Genomic DNA, 20,660 nt, shown 5'->3' with positions numbered 1-20,660 from the left:
CACATATTATTTGGCACCATTGTGTCAAACTTATTATTTCTCGTCAGTATCGGGATATAAAGATATGAATTATGTTACTATCATACGAGAATAATTTTATGAATACACCACTTTTCATTTTTATGTTTGTATGTAAAAGTTATATATCATCAAAACGCATATATTTCATATTACACACATGCATATCATACGGAGCAAATTATAAACAGTTGTTGTACACATTAAAGGCATTATCTACCATTTGCAGATGAAACAAAAACCTAGCTTTAGCGCTTCAGAAAAGTTGTAAAATGTGAGTTAAAGATAGGAACAACCAATGTAAAAATGTTAATCAATATAATTACTGTCAAGTATTGTTAAATATACACAATGTGAACCGATAGTCCTGATAAAATCATTTCTAGATTAAACCGTCTACCGTTATGGTTTAGTGAGAAAGATAGTGATATCAACTTATATTTTAGGATTTATTGCGAAATGTTTCTATGGTATATATGATTTGTGATGCAACTGACCTACACATATGCATCAAATGTGATAACTCGAATATTTTTGAATCACTGCTCCCAATGGTAAACAATACTTTTAAAGTGGAAAGAACAGGGGAGAGATAGAAATATATACATAAAGCAAATGCAACAAATAATCAACCAAACAAGATGAGAACTCATTTGACTTCAGATGCTTTTTAAGTATTTCTATGAAGTCTGCGAATCGGATCCTTATGATAGAAGAGCATTCCAGAAAGATGTTCCAAAAATAAACATTCAGAAACGATTTCCTCAGCTCTTACAAACACTCACGAGTTGACGAAAACCGGTACTGTGTATGAACAAATCCACTTATTGAGTATTCGAGTATGTCTGGAATATCGAAGCCAATATGAACATCAAATCTTGAACATCAAATGCAGACAGTCACTTTACGAAAATCATATACAGGTATTGAATTTCCATTTCCTAAAATTGCAAATAATCCAAGATAAGAGGATACAACATCTTCGAATGATATATCTATAATAGAAATGCGTTGCGAAAAGAGTGTAGCTCAAATTCTAGATATGATCACATGAAACTTGGGCGTTCTTGTGATATTTTTGTGAGCAAACAACTGGCAAACAGGCAAGCAGTTGTCGTCATGGCCACCTCACCAGATTTCATTCAATCCAGTTCATTCATACTTTATTTCCGCCGATCAAAAGGTTATACTTAATACAAAAGTATACATTTGAAAAAAAGAAGAAGCAAAGTTTGATTTAGTACGTCATTGTTATAACATAATATGCAGTTTAGCCATTTAGTGTTCTATGTATAGAAAGCAAATAATTTTCTCAGAGTAAATTTGAATGTAATGGACTTAAAAGATTCTCTTTTAAAATGTTATATCAGATATTCCAAAATCTTGGTACAGTAGTATAAACAACTTTTTCGGCGGTTTTGTTTTAAAGATCCAAATCAAGATAAGTCATTTTTGTAGTCTCTAAGAAGAAGGAAAAGGAGAAGAAGAAGAAGAAGAAGAAGAAGAAGAAGAAGAAGAGAAAATGCATGCTGGTAGTGAGGGAAGCCTCATGCTGAAATGTTCCTTTCTTGTGATCGGATAAAGAATTAGGTTAGTTTACCAACCTTTTTAGTCAGATTTTAAACCAGGCAAAAGCCACAAACCACTGTTTTTATTCGTGTCGAAGCGTTCACATTTTAAAGAAGGGTTGTATTTTTATGACGATGACAAATTTAATAAAATTATTGTATGTTAATACCACTTCATTGTTATAGGCCAGAAGCCTTAGATTATTACATAGTGATAAGTAGGGTCATAGTACCGTAGACGTCTTCATAGTATCATACTCAAATGATATTAGATGAGGACAAAGGCTTTGTTCCATCTCATTCTCAATTTAATTTAAGTATGATAACGAGAGATTTTGTATTGAGACAGATCGAGCTTCTTGGCATAGATAAAGCAACCGGAGAAGATCACATTGGCTGCAAACTTTTAAAGATGACAAAGAATGTTATTGCAGAATCTCTTTGCGATATTATCAACAAATCCCTGTCTACGTTGTTCCACGTGAATGGAAAAAGGCTCGGGTAGTACCAATGTTTAAAGCAGGAGATATTTCTTCGTTGAATAACTACCGCCCCTTCTCAATCTTACCAACAGTGAGTAAAATTATCGAAAGGACCGTACATCAACAACTGAGCGAATTCATGAATGCGAATGATTTACTACACCCTAATCAATCTGGTTTTAGACCATTTCATTCCACATCAACTGCTCTTGCAAAACTTGTGAATCAGTGGTCTTTGAATATAGATAATAATCAAATTTCTGGAGTTGCCTTCATAGATCTTCGGAAGGCATTTGACACTGCAGATCATGACCTACTTTTACATAAAGCGTATAGGGTGTAACAAGACGACTGTAGATTGGTTCAAATCCTATTTAAGTGACAGACAGCAAGTGACGCAATTCAAAGGAGCCAAGTCCCACCCTTCAACTATCAAATTGGGTGTACCTCAAGGGTCAATTCTTGGTCCCCTTTTATTTTCAATTTATGTCAACAGTCTACCCGAGTGTACTTCAGAAGGTGTTATAGATATGTACGCTGACGATACACTGCAAAAAGTCCGGTGTTAAATAGTGAACACCGAGCTGGTGTTAAATTTTCGGTGCTCATTTATGGTGTTAAATTAACACCACCGGGTGTCATTTCCAAATTTCAAACTGTTTTTTGAAGAGTTTCTTAGTAACTGCACTTCTTGTTGATTTTTTTGATTTAAGCAAGACGTTCAAGAATTTTACATTAAAATACTACATTTTTGAAAAAATGTGAAAATAAATTTACACCAAAGTAACACCAGCTGGTGTGGTCTCTTATTGAAGCTGGACGGGTGTTAAACCACTGATATTAACACCAACAAATATCAAATCACAACCATGTGGTGTCATTTTTGAATTAACACCAGTACAGTGTCAAAATAACACCAGGTACAGTGTCAAATTAACACCACGAAGTGTCAGGTGAACACTTTTCAACACCATCATAGTGCATTTTCAACACCTGTGGGTGTGGTCCTTTATTGAAGTTTGATCGGTGTTAGATTTAACACCCGTGGTGTTAAATCTAACACCGATGTTTTTACAGTGTACGACCCTCACTGTCAGTGCTAATGACGCAACAGTTTTAGAAGAAAAGATAACTGTTGCACTAAATAAAGTAATGGGGTGGATTAAGAAAAATCGGCTCGTCCTTAACACTGACAAAACTTCTGTCATGATTATCGGCTCCCGTGCTAATCTCGGGAAAATTGAAAATTTCAGTATTTCATTAGATGGTAGTCGGATTAAAAGAGTTCAGTTCACTAAATGTTTAGGTGTTTTAATAGATGAAGAACTGAAATGGTCTAAACAAATCGAAAATGTATGTAAACGTACCAAAAAAAGTGTCTGCATGATAAAGAGAGCGAAGGCCTTTTTGCCCCAACAATCCCTAAAATTACTTTATAATAGTCTAGTGTTACCACAATTTGATTACGGTTCTGTTGTCTGGTCAAACAGATTCCAATCCCATACAACTAAGTTAGAAAAAAATTCAAAAGAGGGCAGCAAGAATAATTTTGGACAAAACATATGACACACCGTCGGCTGATTTATTCAACAGTCTTAAATGGATGACACTAGACAAACGTTTTGATTTCAGCCGCGTTATGATGATATATAAATGCGTCCATAACTTAGCACCTTCGTACCTTCAGGTGCACTTAGTTAAGCCTAGTGATGTACATGAACATCATACAAAGCTAATAGACAGTGGAAATCTATGTGTGCCAAGATTTCGCTCTGATTGTCACAAGTGCAGCCCAATCGTATCCTCTGTACTTAAATGGAACAGGCTAGATCATTCAATTAGATCAGCTTCTTCCATATATTCATTTAAGAGATTGTTTAAGCAAAGTTGCTATTTGTAAGTAACACGAAATTCATTCTGGGCTTTATCATTCCTGTATAATCAGATAATAGCGTTTTAATTGTTATTTCGGCATTCTGGTGAATTCTTGCTGTGGCATGTACTTTTTTATGTTACTTTGCAATGTACAGTATGCTGGTATGTATCTACACTGTATTATGTCATCTTCTGTATATAAACGTTTTGCTATTTAATGTACATATGTTCATCAACATTATTCAGGGCTCCATGGAAGACCACTATTTATTGGTGAATAGACTACCCTGACAAAAGATTAGAAATAAATAAATAAATAAATAAATGAATAAATAAATAAATAAATAAATACTCAAAGGTAATTTCTCAAATACCACCTTGCTTTTTAGCTTGCATCCATCCTCGTTTCTTGTTTTAAGGATTACTCGTGCATGTCTCATGTCATTGGCATAGTTATGAGGAAAGCAGAAATTGTTAAATGTAAGGCGGGGATTTGGCTTATAATCGGTAGCGCGTCTGCCTCCAAATCCAAAGGACCGGGGTTCGATTCCCAGGTCCCACTGAGCAATGTTGCGTGTAATCATACCGTCACTTCTAGTAAGAGGCAAAACACTCAATCCCTAGGATAGGACATCAAATGGAGGTCCTGTGTGTGAGAGTGTCACATCTCATGCAAGTAAAAGATCCCGCTTCATTCATTCATCGCAAAGAGCAGGGTGTTCAACCCGTTGAATGTTACATGTTACATCCAATTGGACCCCATGGAAGACCAGCTAATGCAGCTGAATGTGGGCTATCCGGCTATCTTATCAGATGGAATAATGAAACAAAAACAAACAAGCAAACAAACAAACATTTTAAGACAAAACAAAAATCAGAGAAAGAAAACTGAATCTCCGTTGGGATGAATTGATCTAAGTGTGTCCCTCGATTCGAAGTGAAATGTGTATTTGTATAATTACTGAAATATCTTTGAAGTTGTAATATTCTTCTTCTTCTTCTTACGTATGAGGCAGCGGCAGCTTAAGCAAAGTCTCTCAATTGTTCCAGCCAAGTTACAGTCTCAGGGGTAGGGTGTGTTAGGGCTATGTTGTCAGGTGGTCGGAGATCAGGGCACTCACTCAAGATGTGTTGAGCAGTCTGTTCTGGTGCACCACACTGGCAGGCTGCTGACGAGCGTATTCTAGTTGTAACGGCACATTATATCAGTGTTAAAAACGGTGCAACATCAAGTCGAACAGTTGTTATATTGCTTTTAACTTGATGTTGCACCGTCTTTAACACGGATGTAATGTGCCATTGGTAACTTCACTGCCCCTCGTGGTGGGCCGATTACTAATAGACTTTTCACTTTTCATGGCAATCTAGCAAGGTAGTGTGGTCCAATTAGAGATAGAAGGACCCACTGCATTGCCATACTTTGAAGACTGAAGATCCTTCGATGAAACTCTAGAAATGAAAAAAAAAACACTGAAATTGTAATGCGCAATAAAAGAAATAAAAAAAATGCAATAAATGAAACACAGTAATGCAATTCTTTTCATAAACACAAAACTTACGTGATTCAACGTTCCTTTGAATATCATGTACTCATGTAAGAATTATGTATATTGTATTATTTTATATGGAAATAAAATCATTTTGAACTGAGTTGAATTGAATACCTCCTAAGACTTATCTCCATCGCTCGAAAACAAAACGGATGTTGAATAATTTTGAATGTATCATAATGCATATCTCTTGATTATAATTTCATAAGTTCTTTCATATCTTGTGTCATATATGGAATGTAATGCCTATGTATGAATACGAATGTCTTACCTGTTCAAACTGTGTTTACTTTATGTTTTAATCCAAATATTAAGTGTAGCATCTGTAGGATACCATGGGTTGAAAAAGAAATATATTCTCTTTTGATGTTTTTAGTAGTACTGCGGTATATTGTAATCATGGTAACTGTCGTTTGATATGCTGTTTCATTGCTCTGAAATAAAACAGTAGTGCGGAACTCGCCGGGTATTTGAGTGGAATAAGCATTATTGGCCAGTTAGCATCACAACGGGTATAGTTACTATGTTGAAAGCCTTTCTGACTATTTCGTCGGTTTGAACTTCTCAATGTTTCACTGATTTTCATATGGAGAAAGCGATTGTTTTTCAAGTTTCTCTTGACCTATCTGTGCCTACGTTGATATAACAGTAGAAAATAGAAAAACAAGGCTTAAAAACCAATACATCTATAATATAGTAATACATCTGAAGGGTTAAGTGAACTTCTGGTTGGTGAGAGTGCATTCTATGATAAAGACAATAATCCCAAAAGGAAATAAGGTTCGTTATTCCGAAGTTTCCTTAATGCGAAAATGGAAAGAAGATGCTTACTAACGAACCTTCGGAACAACGAACCTTCGTAATAGCAAACATAAACAGGAATTTAAGTTTTTCCATAGGATGGAAAACAAAATGCAATATAAATGACATAGTTACGTTGTAGTAATTTTTTAAGTTACGTTTTTGGATTAACAACCCTTCAGAAGTATACAGGAATTAAGATCTCAGTTTTCGATGGAAGGTCATGTACGATGTAGATGAATCTATTATGAAGGAGACCAATTATATCATTCCAGAACCGATCTTGAAGATAAACAATAAGATAGACCTTCTGATCACCTTTTATCCGTTTGCTTTTTTGATACCAACCTGAAATTTATAGTTCTAAGTTATCACCAATATCATGCGTATAAACAAAAAGTAAGTTTTGTGTGTACATAATTTATATAATGATGTAAGACGTGGTAAGTTATAATCATCTTAGTATCGTAGGGAATCTCATATATACTTTCCACAGTGTGTACTTTTTTATTTTTGGCAGCAGATTTTATCATCAAATCGCGTATAGTAGACATGTTTATGGCATACCCTAGGGTAAGTCCGTGCATTTGGTGTGATCTGCAGGGATATAAGCTGGAAGTAGACAACATTTTGGTGTTTTGGTGTGAAGTGAAAGCAACTTTTGATCCTGCACGTTGTTCCAATAGCAAAGGAACAAAGAATTCGTGAGATAAAACGTACACTCATAGACAAGATATTATGAAACTCGATTAAATCGTTATTAGGAAGTTAACACAAAGGTGGCATTATATCCGTCGGTTGTTTAGCAAAATAATCACAGAAACTGAGTTACACAAATCCAGGATTCATGTTACTGAGCCCTTTAAAAATCATACAGTTTCAAAATACAGAATACACTTATTTAATATGTCCACAGTGAATTTGTTTCCCATTATGTTGAATTGATTTGTGTTTTTGTCTCTTTTATAGACAATCCCATATAATTTCTACAATGTATCTATCAATTTTATTTTCGACAGCTGAAAATCACGCGTAGTAAACATGTTTATAGTATTCCCTGTATGGTAAGTCCGTGCATTTGCATTGATCTAGCTGGAATTAGACAAAAATCTGGTGTTTTGATGTATTAAAGGACAAGTTCACCTTCATAAACATAAGGATTGAGAGAATGCAACAATATTAGTAAAACACATCAGTGAAAGTTTGAGGAAAATTGGACAATCGATGCAAAAGTTATGAATTTTTAAAATTTTTGTGTTGGAACCGCTGGATGAGGAGACTACTACAGCTTGTGAGTCATATGCGTACAACAGTATAAAGAAAATGTAAAAGAAAATTCAACATATTTTCACTTTTTTCGCATAACAAAAGAGCTCTTGACTTGCCTCTTTCTAAAGGCAGGGGGAATAATATTACCCATAACATTTGTCGGTATAGAGTCTGGGGAATGTGTACTTTTTTCAAAAGATGGCATTTTGTGAAATTCTCTTTATATTTTCCTTATATTGTTGTACGCATGTGACATCTAAGTTATTCATACACTGCAGTAGTCTTCTCATCCAGCGGTTACTGCACAAAAACTTCAAAAATTCATAACTTTTGAACGGATTGTCTGATTTTCCTCAAACTTTCAATGATGTGTTCTACTAATATTGCTACATTCTCTCAATCCTTATGTTTATGAAGGTGAACTTGTCCTTTAAAGAACTAATGCTTTGTATAGATCAGTATAATTATTTTGTGTGTGGAATGACAACTTGTGATCCTGCACATTAAGGATTATTCCAATAGCAAAGGAACAACGAATTCGTGAGATAAAACGTTTAGCGCCTACACATAGACAAGACATTATGCAACTCAATTAGATCGTCATTTATCAATAAGAAAATTTAGACATGTGTGGCATTTTCCGCAGGTTGTTTAGCAAAATAATCATAGAAACTGAGTTGTACAAGTACATGATTCCTGTTAATATCGAACCCTTTTACAATCAAACGGTTTCAAAATATACCAACATGTACGCAGTGTATTTGTTTCCCATCGTGTGTAATAGATTTGTGATTTTTCTCTATCATATAAAGTATATAATATGTGAAGAGCTTGCTTCCAAAGGGTGCTAAATCCATTGAAAAATGATGCATTTAGCGCCTTTTGGAAGCAAGCTCTTCATATATATATATATATATATATATATATATATATATATATAATGTATATTATCATTATTACTATTCCGCTGTATTTTCTTTACATATAGATATGAAAATAAACTAATCTGAAATTGAAACTTATTTTCGTTTTAATTCAGATCTCCAAAAAGTAGACAGCAACAAATTCACCACCACCACCACAAACACAGAAAAAAAAAAACAGAACTCGAAGAGTAATACACGCTACGAAAATGACGATGCTTCTGAAGTCTGGGTCAAAGGTTAGGCGAAATGTGGTAGCTGCACAGCTAATGGGTGTAGACTTTGATGTACGGTTTCAAAATAGCTTTCACAGGTTTAGTCTCTACAAAAGAAGACAATCAGAGACAGTGAAAGGTGTAAAGAAAGAAATATTTCAGTTCAATTCAATTCAATTCAATTCAATCTATTAAATGAAATAAAATTAGATTCATTTTATTTCAATTCAATTCAATTCAATTCAATTCAATTCAATTCAATTCGATTGTGTGTTTCTTATTTCCATCCAACAGAAAGGAAATACAAATACAAAGTATACATTACAAAAGAATATTTGAACTTATTTGTATACGCAAAAAGATTAAAAGTGTAGAACATAAAGACAGATATTTGTAATTTAATAGATGTGAAAGAAAGTGAAGGGAATGATCGGTAAATCAAAGAAAGCAAAATAGGATTTTAAAAAGAGACCGGCGGGGAGTTGTAGGAGAGAGGAGCGACAAAATAAAAATCAGGGACGTCATACAAGGCCAGTTCGTAATTAGCTCATGTCATGTGCACACTGGTACAAATGACCTCTACTTTTTTTTCAGTTGGTTAGGCACTTCACTCATTCCCAAAGAGACATAATACGTAAGCTTCCCGACGTGACAATTGTTGCAATTCGTGTTATAAACAAAGAATGAATTTTCGTAGACCAGTGCCCTGTTTAATATAGAGTTATAATTGATTATATAGTTGATTTCTATCATAAGTGTATGTCACCCTGTGTGATAAAGAAATGATATAAACGACTATATCTTTTGATAAAACGGGACCCAGATGACCAGAATGGTCCGTCAATCAACACTTGGAGAATCATCCAATTTTTTTTTTCTCTAACACAACATCCAATTCATTGTTTTTCATTAAATGCATAAACAAACGGTTAATATTGCCAAATACCAGGCTTGATGTCAGGTGGATGTGTAATCTAGTACCTTTTTATTAGGACTCCATGAATAATCGTTATATGACAGATGCTTATATTAGTGAATTTAAAAACAAACATGCCTGTTGGTACAAACTAATGACCATTATCTGCTCATGCGCAAAGGGGAACTCTGAACTGGCTTATTCATGGTCAATGTGTCGCAGGCAGCTAGAATGATATAGGTGCACTCTCCGCTACAAAATGACAAACACTCACGGTTTAATTTAAAATCATTAGGCGTCAGACTCTGAGAGCCTTTGAATGCAGCCCACAGCTGCAAGAGGTGTTTTAAAGGTTGATAGAGGAGGGTGCCTTTTAGCCTCCCATTTGTTTTTCTTATGTCATTGCTGAAGTTCGCTCGCCATTTTACAGCCTTCTTTATTTGCAGGATTTAGAACCGCAGAATGCCGCCTACTTTTAGGTCCATTACGTCGACTGGCGGAATTTGGAATCTGCTTTAGAGCATTTTTGAAACTGTGTGAACCCAATAAGGTTAAACTGTCGAGATTTCACCGCGAGGGGACGGCACGCACATTATGCCGCATCGTCGACGTTGTAAGTGAAGAGCGCTCATTACGCTGAATGGGTGTTTATCCGCACTGCTTTGTTGTCTCTGCTAGCACTCGCCGTAGATCGGGTCTTCGCCGTGGATGTCAGCTTCCCGCCGTCCATCACACAACGTCTTTTCAGTCGCGCAGACGACCCCTTCGCTCACAGTTAGAGACTCTTCCCATCCCGCCTCCACTTGGGCAGACCAACTTCCCTGCGGATTAATGACGACGGGCACGTTAAGGCAAACGATTAATTCAACGACGACGATCCCGAGGTTGATTTCGAGTAATGTTACCGAGACTGACGGGCAGCTTCAGTGCCGTTTGATCTGGTTTGATCCATCGCACACTTCTCGGTACGTAGTAATTCTCCGCCACCAGAGGTGGTAAGTTGACCACGACAATCCTTTCTAAACTCTCTCCGTGCGATTTGTGTTTATGTGCTACTTTTATAATACATCGGATAATGCGAACCAGACAAGTAAGGAATCTCTTCCTCCAGTTTATCACATTTAGATAATCATTCAAATTCCTTCGCGAATAAACCAAAACAAACACCCCCTCAAAAAGTCCGTTATATTGTTTCAGACTCATGAACAGAAAACTAAACAGGTAAAGATTACATAATAACAAATCAACTCGTTAATGGTGGTCTTAAAACCCCTCCAATCAATTAAGGCCAAGCTGAGACTGGCATCTCTCACACCAGAACGAGATGATACCGAGTCGCTCTGTGGATATCAGAATCTAACTTGTCTCGCTGGTTCAACTAATTGCAGAAAGAGCTCAAAACTTGGGATCTAAGACGACGAATGTAAAATCTTTTGTAAATTTTAAACAACATAATCCTAAAAATATCTCACTTTTAAGGGATAGATTAAAGACGGTGGCAGCTTTCTGCGGACCCGTAATTTCGCCCTTTGTGTACTTTTAGTGCCGATTGGCATGAAAAAAGTCCAAAATCCTCAGCATAGAGAGGGCTAAAATGCTCAAAACTTCTCCACATGATAATGACATACATTCACACAGTAGAGCAAGGAAATGAGAGGAAAAATTCAAAACTATATACTGTAAGAACTTTTTACGCAATGTAGCAGCCGAGGATGACAAAGGTAAGGGAAACAACAACAAACAAACTAGAAACTTCTAAAGTTTGTACAGTAGACTTTCCAAAAAGACAGGCATATTCGTTTGCTTTTGAAAAAGACACTGCACTAGAAGAAAAGTTCACACTGGTAACGAAAACTTGAAATTCTGTGTATCAGGCAATGACAGTTTACATACTTCGGTGGCAGCCGGTTAGAGAGACTTTGCTTGTGCGTAGAAAATATACTCTTGATAAAACAACCTTACGTCTTATGAAGCAGGACGTGGTATTATGGGTCACCCCAACTTAAAATTGATATCGTGTATATTCGGGCCAGTGGCATTTCTTAAACTAATAGAAGAGTCTTCCATATCCATCAGGAGTTAAACGAATTACCCCGAGTTTGTTATGCCAACATCATAACCAGTCGGTGTATAATGTCTTTCCAATATCTCAATATCTGGCACAAGGAAACGCAAACTTCATGTACGTCCCTGCCGCAGATATTGGGAAAATGTATGTCAGGGCCGAGTAGCAGGAGTTTATGAGCTAAGTCTCTAGATGCGATAGCATGAAATATAAATAAATGAAGACAAGGAAAATATGACAGCATTAATGTATTTCACGGTCACGTGGCCAGATGGTATTTATAGATAATAATAATAATAATTGACAGTGCTTATATAGCGCATAACACATAGTGATAATGTCCCTATGCACTCAATTCCTATCAGTTTAATCTTATTCTTTATTTACCATAACAAATTTGAAGAATCATTTAAATATACATGGTTTATCAGAAGATAAGTTGCTTACTGAGTTGAAAAAAAAAACCAAACAAACCCGAACGAATTAAATGATATAGAAGAGCAACATGATAGTGAACACCGGAAGAGACAGGTAAAAATCCCTTAATGTGAATATATATATATATATATATATATATATATATATATATATATGCGTGTGTGTGTGTGTGTGTGTGTGTGTGTGTGCTTTTGTGTGCGTGTGCATGTGTGGGTGTGAGTGTGTGCAAATTTATGTTTTTGATGAAGAAGTTACGCAAAAAACGATGGAAAGATAAAAAGATAGGGAGTAAAGTAGGAGAGAAAAACAGTTGAATTGAAAGGAAAAAGATAAAAGATAGAAAGAAGGGTACGGGCGGGGGAGCTAAAGACCTGGGGCCCGTTGCATCAAAGTTACTATTGTGGTAACTTTGCCATCCAATGGGAACTACCATGGCAACAATACTCAACAGCCAATCAAAATCAAGAATTCCATGGAAGTTACTATTGGATGGCAAAGTTACCATAATAGTAACTTTTATGCAACGGGCCCCTGGGGCCTGTTGCATAACACGTTTAAGTTGAGAAAAATCTGGTAGGAACTGAAAACTCGGGTTTGAATAGTATGATGCTGCCATTGTTAAATATCAATGCAAGCTTTTCTCAGGCAAAAAGTGCAACAGGCCCCCATGGTTGCGTTGGGAGATTTAAAAAAAAAGAATCCGTTTGGATAGAAGGCCCGATTGAATAGATCTTCATTCGCTGTACATTCGAAAACCACGAATGATAGGCAACTTTTCTAGAATAGAATTGCCTGTGAGCGAATGTGTGCATCGAAGCGTACACTTATCTGTAACGTTCGACCCCAGTCGAGATTCTTCGGCTGTGTGTGTGTTTGCATAGAAATCAGTGATAAAGCTATACACAATTCGTTACGAGGATTCTCGAATATCTCCGAAACGGACTAGCCTTTCCCTTGCACCAATTCCCACGCTACAAGGCCTTTCAACTAAGGAGTCTGACAAGATATTTGTAAGCTGATGTAAGAAGTAAAGACAACAAACATTCCTTCTTATTGATAGAGATAAACATTCCTTCATATTGATAGAGTAATAACAATAACAATTAATCCGTGGACTCTCCCCAGATTGGAGCAGTTACAAAGATGAATCAATAATGTTAAACTGTACTTTTTTATGTCTTCTTGAAAAGTATTCATGATTTTATAAATATCGCCTGAAACGAATTTTGGGCAAAGACCCTGTGCACATTTCGTTTTTGTTTTTGTTTTTGTTTTTTTGCTATATTTGTCGGAGTGAAATTATGAATGAAAATTGTTTATGAGAGAAATATCACCAAGCAAATATGCAAATGTTTTAGATGGACAACGTTTTAATGAAATATAAACATTCGCAATTGTAAAATGTTTCATAATGTATTGTCTATGTCAATGTTTTCACCGATCTCTTCTTTTTCGTTACTGTCTTCTCATGATATGACGTATTTATATTCATGTTATATAAGGGACCATGTGATATAACAAACAATGAACAATATCTTGCATTCTTTTCGAGATCAGTAGGCGGCAACGGTGTGATTTCTATAATATAAAGAACTTATATGCCTCCAGGAAAATAAAGAGAAAGTAACAAGTAGGGTCCTGAATAAAATCTGCTTCTCATTTAATATCTGTTTCGGAAGCACCGCCGCAAGTAAAGGGAAAAATCCATTACCCTGTCGAATGCGTTTACGAACACAAACCCCTCGGGACTGTCTCTATTACATTGCTGTTACATATGTGTACGACCCAACCAAAGGAATGTGCAGACTTCAGCATGAACAAGTATGTTAATTACAAATTCGAAGGATCAATTTGAATGATTCGCGGGCGAATTTAGTTAGCAAAGGTTTGAGTGAAAAGGACAATCGAGGAATCGTCTTGCACTTGTTCACCAACACTGTACTTCTTTCTCGCATCTTCTCTGTTTGCGTCGGGGGACTCGCCATCGGGAGTCATTTCACTGGAAAATCAAAGGTAAACATGGCATATGAACTGACGCGTGATAACATGCATTTTACACATGTTTAGCTACAACTTCCGCTCACACATACTTGCTCGTTGGGAGAAGCGAAATGTATTTGCAGTGTCAGCCAGGCAGCCAAAAATCCATGCGTGGCGAAGGGTGAGCCAAGTAAGAGACAACGGCTTCATTGGCTACAAAATACGTGGCCGTATGACAGGTTCGAATGCAGTAAGCGAGATGCGTAAGATAAGAGGGGTTGTCCCTTTGGATGAAATGGTGAACCATTAGTTTCAATATACAATCACATGGAAGAGACAGTTTTCCTTTTCAACAAAGTGCAACAATGTAAGCCAAGGCTGTTCGGAACGCATCTTGAGACCGTTCTGTCAATTTATTAACCGCTAATGAAAATGACTCCGTCAATCTACAGCGGTTGCACAGCGGAATCGGCGCGTTGCATCTCCAAGAATCAGTGTCATCTATGTGATAAATAGATGGAATGAATCCGTATTACAACCCAGACCTCTAGTTGGTGTAAGAGAAGTCTACTTCCTCAGTGGTTGTTTCCTCAAGCGCTGATTACACAAAAGAGTTTATTCTATCATTTATTCTTAAAATGTTCGTCTTGTCCTGTTTGACAACACTCGTCATCATGGATCCCCTTAAAATGCACAGGCTCTGCTGGGGACATTGACGATGCGATCTAGTCACAGTACTCCAACACGTGGGTCACAGTTCAGTAGTTCTGAAGTCAAACATTGCCGTGTTTGAAGCTCACCATAATTTGCTGAGATCCGCTCGCCTCTTGCAGATCTTTCACTATGTGATCTTAGAATACTTAATCTGTCGATTCTCATCACTTGCCAGACCCTGTAGGTATACATAGCAGATATCTGGCTGATTGTCCAGTTCCGCATGTGCATTATTAGTCCCCAATGGTATCATCATTTCCAAGTGACGTCATCAACCTAAGTGACATCGTTACTTCTAAGTAACGTCATAATTCCGTGACAGCCCATAGCAACAATTATTTAAAACTCGATAGCTCACGGTGAGCGCATGGTCATGTCAAAAATCTTAGACATTACAATGTAAACTCGCAGCTGGGAACTACAGTGTTGCGATGTCAGTATCTGGCTACGTTATGCATATTCTTGTCCATAAGAGGCTGGCAGCGATGGATCTTAGCAATGTTATAGGATGCGATTAGGTTTTCAGTAACTTTACCACACGCAAATTGATGTAAACCTTGCTACGCGTTGCGGAAAAAGTACGACACATGAAGAGTGCACTGTGGAACTGCAATAACATTCTACTCTCACCAGTTTGTGTGGAGTTTATGTCAACGGGATTACATTAATTTCAACGTCTCCCTTAGATGTCCTGTAGTAGCTGCGTTGTAGGAAGGATCGCGTATGCTCTATCGCATCGGTGCAATGAGAATTACCGTTGGATCGTTGCAGGCATCAAAACATTACTAATTAGATCAATACACTTTCATTTGCCTTACAGTCATCTCTCTATTTGATTAGTTTCTGTGAGGACTTTAGGGTTTGGAGTCGGTCCTTGTTGGCCACTTAATATATTCCTCACGGTAGATCACTGCATCTTGTGCAATGATGGGTTTCCTCTACGGGTAACTCTTTGATTCACACTCCGTCCTTAATCACGCTGTATCACTAACTCAAGCTCTACCGAGAGCTCTTCTTCAATCTCCTCCACTCAGTCAAATGTCAACAAACCCTCGTTGTCTAATAAGCATGAGGAGGACAAGAAAGTTCCTTTAAAGTGCGGCATCGTGCCGTTAGCAGTCCAATGCGGCCAAACTAACCTAGAGACAGTACCATGCACAGTGCTCTAAATGTCATACTCCAATCCTGATGGAACTCCAATGTAATCTTGGAGCTACACAGTAGTTCCATGGTACGATAAGGAATGATTTTAAATACGTGAAAGCATTGTCGCTTTGTGGTGTAATCATCAAACCGCTAAAAGTGTATAGAGTACAGAAGTGTTAATGTCACAGTCTCTTGTTTGGAGTCTTTTGTGTTTAGTTTTGTTTTGAACCAGGTGTGGACATAAACATTCGGACCAGGTGAGGTTGTTTAGAATCAGTTTCGATGGCGATGAATTGATATGACATCACACTATGGTACTCTCTTGAAGTCAGATACATTGCACACGAAAGTCTTAGCTTTAAGTCATCACAGCAGTAAATAAAATGGACTAGCCAGAGTCCGATCGCTTTGCCGTACCATAGGTAGTGAGGGGACAAGCTACACCAGCTTGGTAAGAACTAATTATCTATCCTGATCTTTAAACTTATTGCCACATGCCATATAGAATAATTAGTTGTTTCAGCGTAGGTTTGGACAACAAGTGCAATATTTAAGTGGTGATACCGCAAGCTTATACTTCTGAGCAGTATGTCATCAGAACCCCCCCCCCCCCCCCCCACCCCCACAAATTCCAGACTGAAATGAAGCCAGTGTACTGGCAAGATCTGAACCACGAAGGATTTTTCATCTTTTGTAAATTTCTTAGAATTTTCTGAAATCTTATCCTAAAACATGTGTCATATAAAAAGAATTATTAGGTGTGAGCTCTTGTACGTGCGGAGAGACTTCGCCTTGTTGATTTTTTTTCTAGAAGGCTCGCTAGGAACCAGACGAATGTGAAGAGAACCAAAGTGCATTGTAAAGGAAGAGAAGGAAACTTGTTGGAAGTTTTAACAAGTCGCCTACAAATTTGTATTTGCCTTTTACACGAGGATGCAAAAGCAAGTTTCTACAGAATCTCCTTCTTGTTTTCTAGTTCCGTAAAAAACACCCAAGCGAATCTTAAAAAGTTGCTTTCTTGGCTTAGACGGAGTTTCAACAAGTCTCCTCTTTGCCGCGTATTTATGTATCTGTTTTTTTAACAGATATGAGTACTGGTAAATTTTTCCCCAAATCCTTGTTGGAAAAGTTCATCAATCATTTATTCAAATTCATGAAATTCATCAATCATTCAGTTTACAAATCTATTTACACAAATGTTCAAAAAGGAAATAAATATTAGACGAATCTGACATATCTCTGATGAGTGCAACTTCAAAGTATTGCTTGTGTGATTCTATTCTGGTATTTCAAAAAGAATCAAGTTTTATGATTATTGTTTGTAACATTTTTATTCCGTAGCGTTTAACAAATACAAACGACAGAGAATAACAAGTTATAAAGATGAGAGCATGAATGCCATGAATGTAGTTTGATATGATAGTTACCAAAGATATTGTTATTCGATGTCTTTCTATTAATTGAAATCGAGGCTAAGTATAATCAGTCAACGATTTGGAAATCGGATTCCTTTATTTTGTTTTGTGCTAATTTGCCTTTAGCACTCGCCGTTTGTGTTTCGGTAAGAGCGCAATTGAACTCGTTTTAGTCGAATAACGAACTGAAATAAAATCGGGGTTCATTTGCAATAGTTGAGGCGGCTGGGTCAGACTTTGGCTTTGCCAGATAATTCGAATTGGGTCAATTTCTCTAGCTGCCAATTGTGATGTAGTTCGACGAGAACAGAGAGTCTTTTAAGCGACCCGTAATTGGAAGCTCTTGGAGACGGTCCCGTGACGCGAGTCCCCTTCAAACCTTCGAGGTTGAGTAATTCTGGGCTGGACTGCGAGGACCTGACGCCATGTTCCTCGGAGTCAAAATGGCGTCTGTTCTCTCTTTCAGAACATCACGTGACCTATTCTTCACTTTTACTAAATCACCTTTTGCATGTAACCACGGAGACGAGCTCCCGGTGCATGGTAGCAATGTGTGGCATTCATCAGGTAGGCGTTTAGTCTGCTACCATTGGTCATCGTAGCGTTTCAAACACACACAATTATGGACGTATCTACAATTGATAAAGTCCTTGTCAATTAGATTCAACTTGCATTTAATCATTGATATTCAAAATACTTTGGGAGCTGAAAGGTGTTTTCTGGTCAAATTGCTGATGCTCAAGGCTTCTCAGTAAGGAGAATTAAAGGAGTAGTAACAAGGAATTGATGTTACAAGAAATCAGATTAAAAAATGTGGAATAGATCTTCATTTGCTTGGTGCTCAGATCATTTTAAAGGGATCGTATAGTTTTGTTTGAGACCTAACTTTAGGTTCCTAAAATTTTGTTGGTGAGATGAGAAACCTCTTATGAATTATGTAAAAGCATGTAATTCCAAGAGGATTTCAACGTTTATTTGATGAAAATTTGTTTTGAAATGACTGAGATATCCAAAAAAGAGCAATCCTAATAAAAGGTCGGACCCACCTTTCTTTACGATCGCGCTTTGTTTCACTTTGTTTTCGGATGTCTTAGCCATTTCACATTCGATTTTCATCAGATATGCTTTGAATTTCTCTTAGAATAGTATCCTCTGTGCTATTTTATAAGTGGTTTCTTGATATCTCGCAAAAACTTAAAAGCCCAATCCTCATCTCCACCAATACTATCCCTTTATAAGGTACAAGATAGAACAAGGTATTTCGCGCAGTTTAAGAAGACACGAGAGTCGCAGTAACATGGATGAGTGTTGCTTTCAGAGAAGAGATATGATATATTCTTCAAAAATCTCTCGAAGGCAATAGCTTAGATCAGTCAATCAGTGGTTTTTCTTTCTTCCTTGACCCTTTTGTTTTTTCTGAACTTCTTGCAATATGGAAATACTGCCAAACTCAGACAACATCTACACACTTAGTCAACAATCACAAATTTCGGACGAATATTCAAAAAATTTCCCTTACGAATAATATTAATGAATTGGAGAAGAAAAGGCTGGGCTTACGCCATTCCAGTCTTTCCCCACAATATCCTCAGAATTACTCTTCAAAAATAGAAAGCAGCTCGACTCTACTGAATCCACTCCCTAACATAGCGTGACTCTGCGGTAGGCGAGCTCTTCCGTCCAGAAAGATTATTTTTATCCCTTGGCTCTTCTTTAGCATGCGACCTAATTCGTTAATCTTCTCGCACTTTTACGCATGGCGATATTCTATCGATTTGTACATCTCGCCTAATGCATGTGGCCGATGAGCGAAAAAAAAAAATCCCAACCCAAATGACCAAAGACGAGTCACGAGGAAGACGAGACCAAATGGTTTACGTTATAGACGCCACCGGATGCAGCAGTGGGAATGATTTCTCTTTTTCTTTCTATTTGTTTTGTTGTGTTTTCAGGCCGACATCTGCAAGCTTTGTAGGACAATCTCAGAAAATAAATCTGGGCTTAAGCATTTTTTTTTTTCAGTTTGACCATTGCAAACTGCTGTTGGATATTAAGGAATATAGTTTATCATTATTGTTTTTGATTTGGGGTGCACATTACTGAACACATGCTGAAAGAAGATGCTTAATGGGTAACACATGATCATGTGATCGGTCCCATACCGGTTGTCCTTTTTCCCTTGCAAAAACGCCAGCTTCAGTTGTCCAAGCATTAAGATTTGTTTTCAGAGTGAGGGGCAAGATAACAATACACTGTTTGGGTTGCTTCGGTCTGGAAATGATTATAAACGGTCACGTGACCATGGAAAGTTGGGCTATTTTTGTACACCCACCCTAATTAGTGGGCAGTGTTGGTGCTCTTGCTTTCTTCAATCTCATTATATTCCTATGCAAAGAATATTTCTCTTAACCGCTATCCTTGGCTATACCCACTGAAAATAGACACTTTGAAAAAAATGAACGAGATGTGTTTTTCTCAAAGGAGCTATAGATTACGACACGCACACACACACACACACACACACACACGCACACACACACACGCACACACACACACACACGCACGCACACATACACACACACACAAAATGCAACATGCTTGCTAAACGAATGCGAAATATATGGAGAATCTGAAGGCGGGGGGGGGGGGGCGGGCGCACAGATGGTTGACGATAAATATTCAAAGATGGCAGTGACCGATAAATTGCTGGACCATCAAAGTAAAGCCATCTCCTCTTCTAGTCTGGCGTGAAGCCTTGCTCATATTAGAGTGATGTCATAAAGTATAAAAGGAGGACCCTTTTGTTGCTTGGAAGCTTAGAGTCAAAGAAGAAGTTGTCCTTCAACTAAAGTGTGTCCCCTTGCTAGATTATTCGTCGTGTCTACATAAGAGTAATCCACGTGTAAGAGGACGTCCTTCGCGGACGTTTATCTATAGTTACACCCTAACGAGTCACTTCACTCTGTCCCTGCCCTTTTTTGGCTACATTGCACACATACACTTTAATGTCGGGTTGTTGCCCTTCGACAAGTCACCCAAAGCAAAGATTCTTGTGAGCTGCTACTGCCTTTACTCAACTCCAACATCTTTTCCAATAACATGTGACCTGAAGTGCATCCTATACCTATGAAGCTATGAATCTAAAACAACAGAAGTAAACCAAAGACGAATCGATAATACATGGTCTTCTTATCCATGGTAGCCTCTTCAGTGCTACCACTGTTCCACCAGAGAGTCATGCTATTAGTCTTGTCCTAGCGTTGCCAGGTAGCGGATTATCATCGA

The sequence above is a fragment of the Diadema antillarum genome, unplaced genomic scaffold, assembly GCF_040938485.1.
Source record: "Diadema antillarum isolate AM-2024a unplaced genomic scaffold, OU_Dant_1.0 seq00001545_RagTag, whole genome shotgun sequence".
Classification (NCBI taxonomy): domain Eukaryota; kingdom Metazoa; phylum Echinodermata; class Echinoidea; order Diadematoida; family Diadematidae; genus Diadema; species Diadema antillarum.
Note: the sequence above shows the minus strand (reverse complement) of the source record.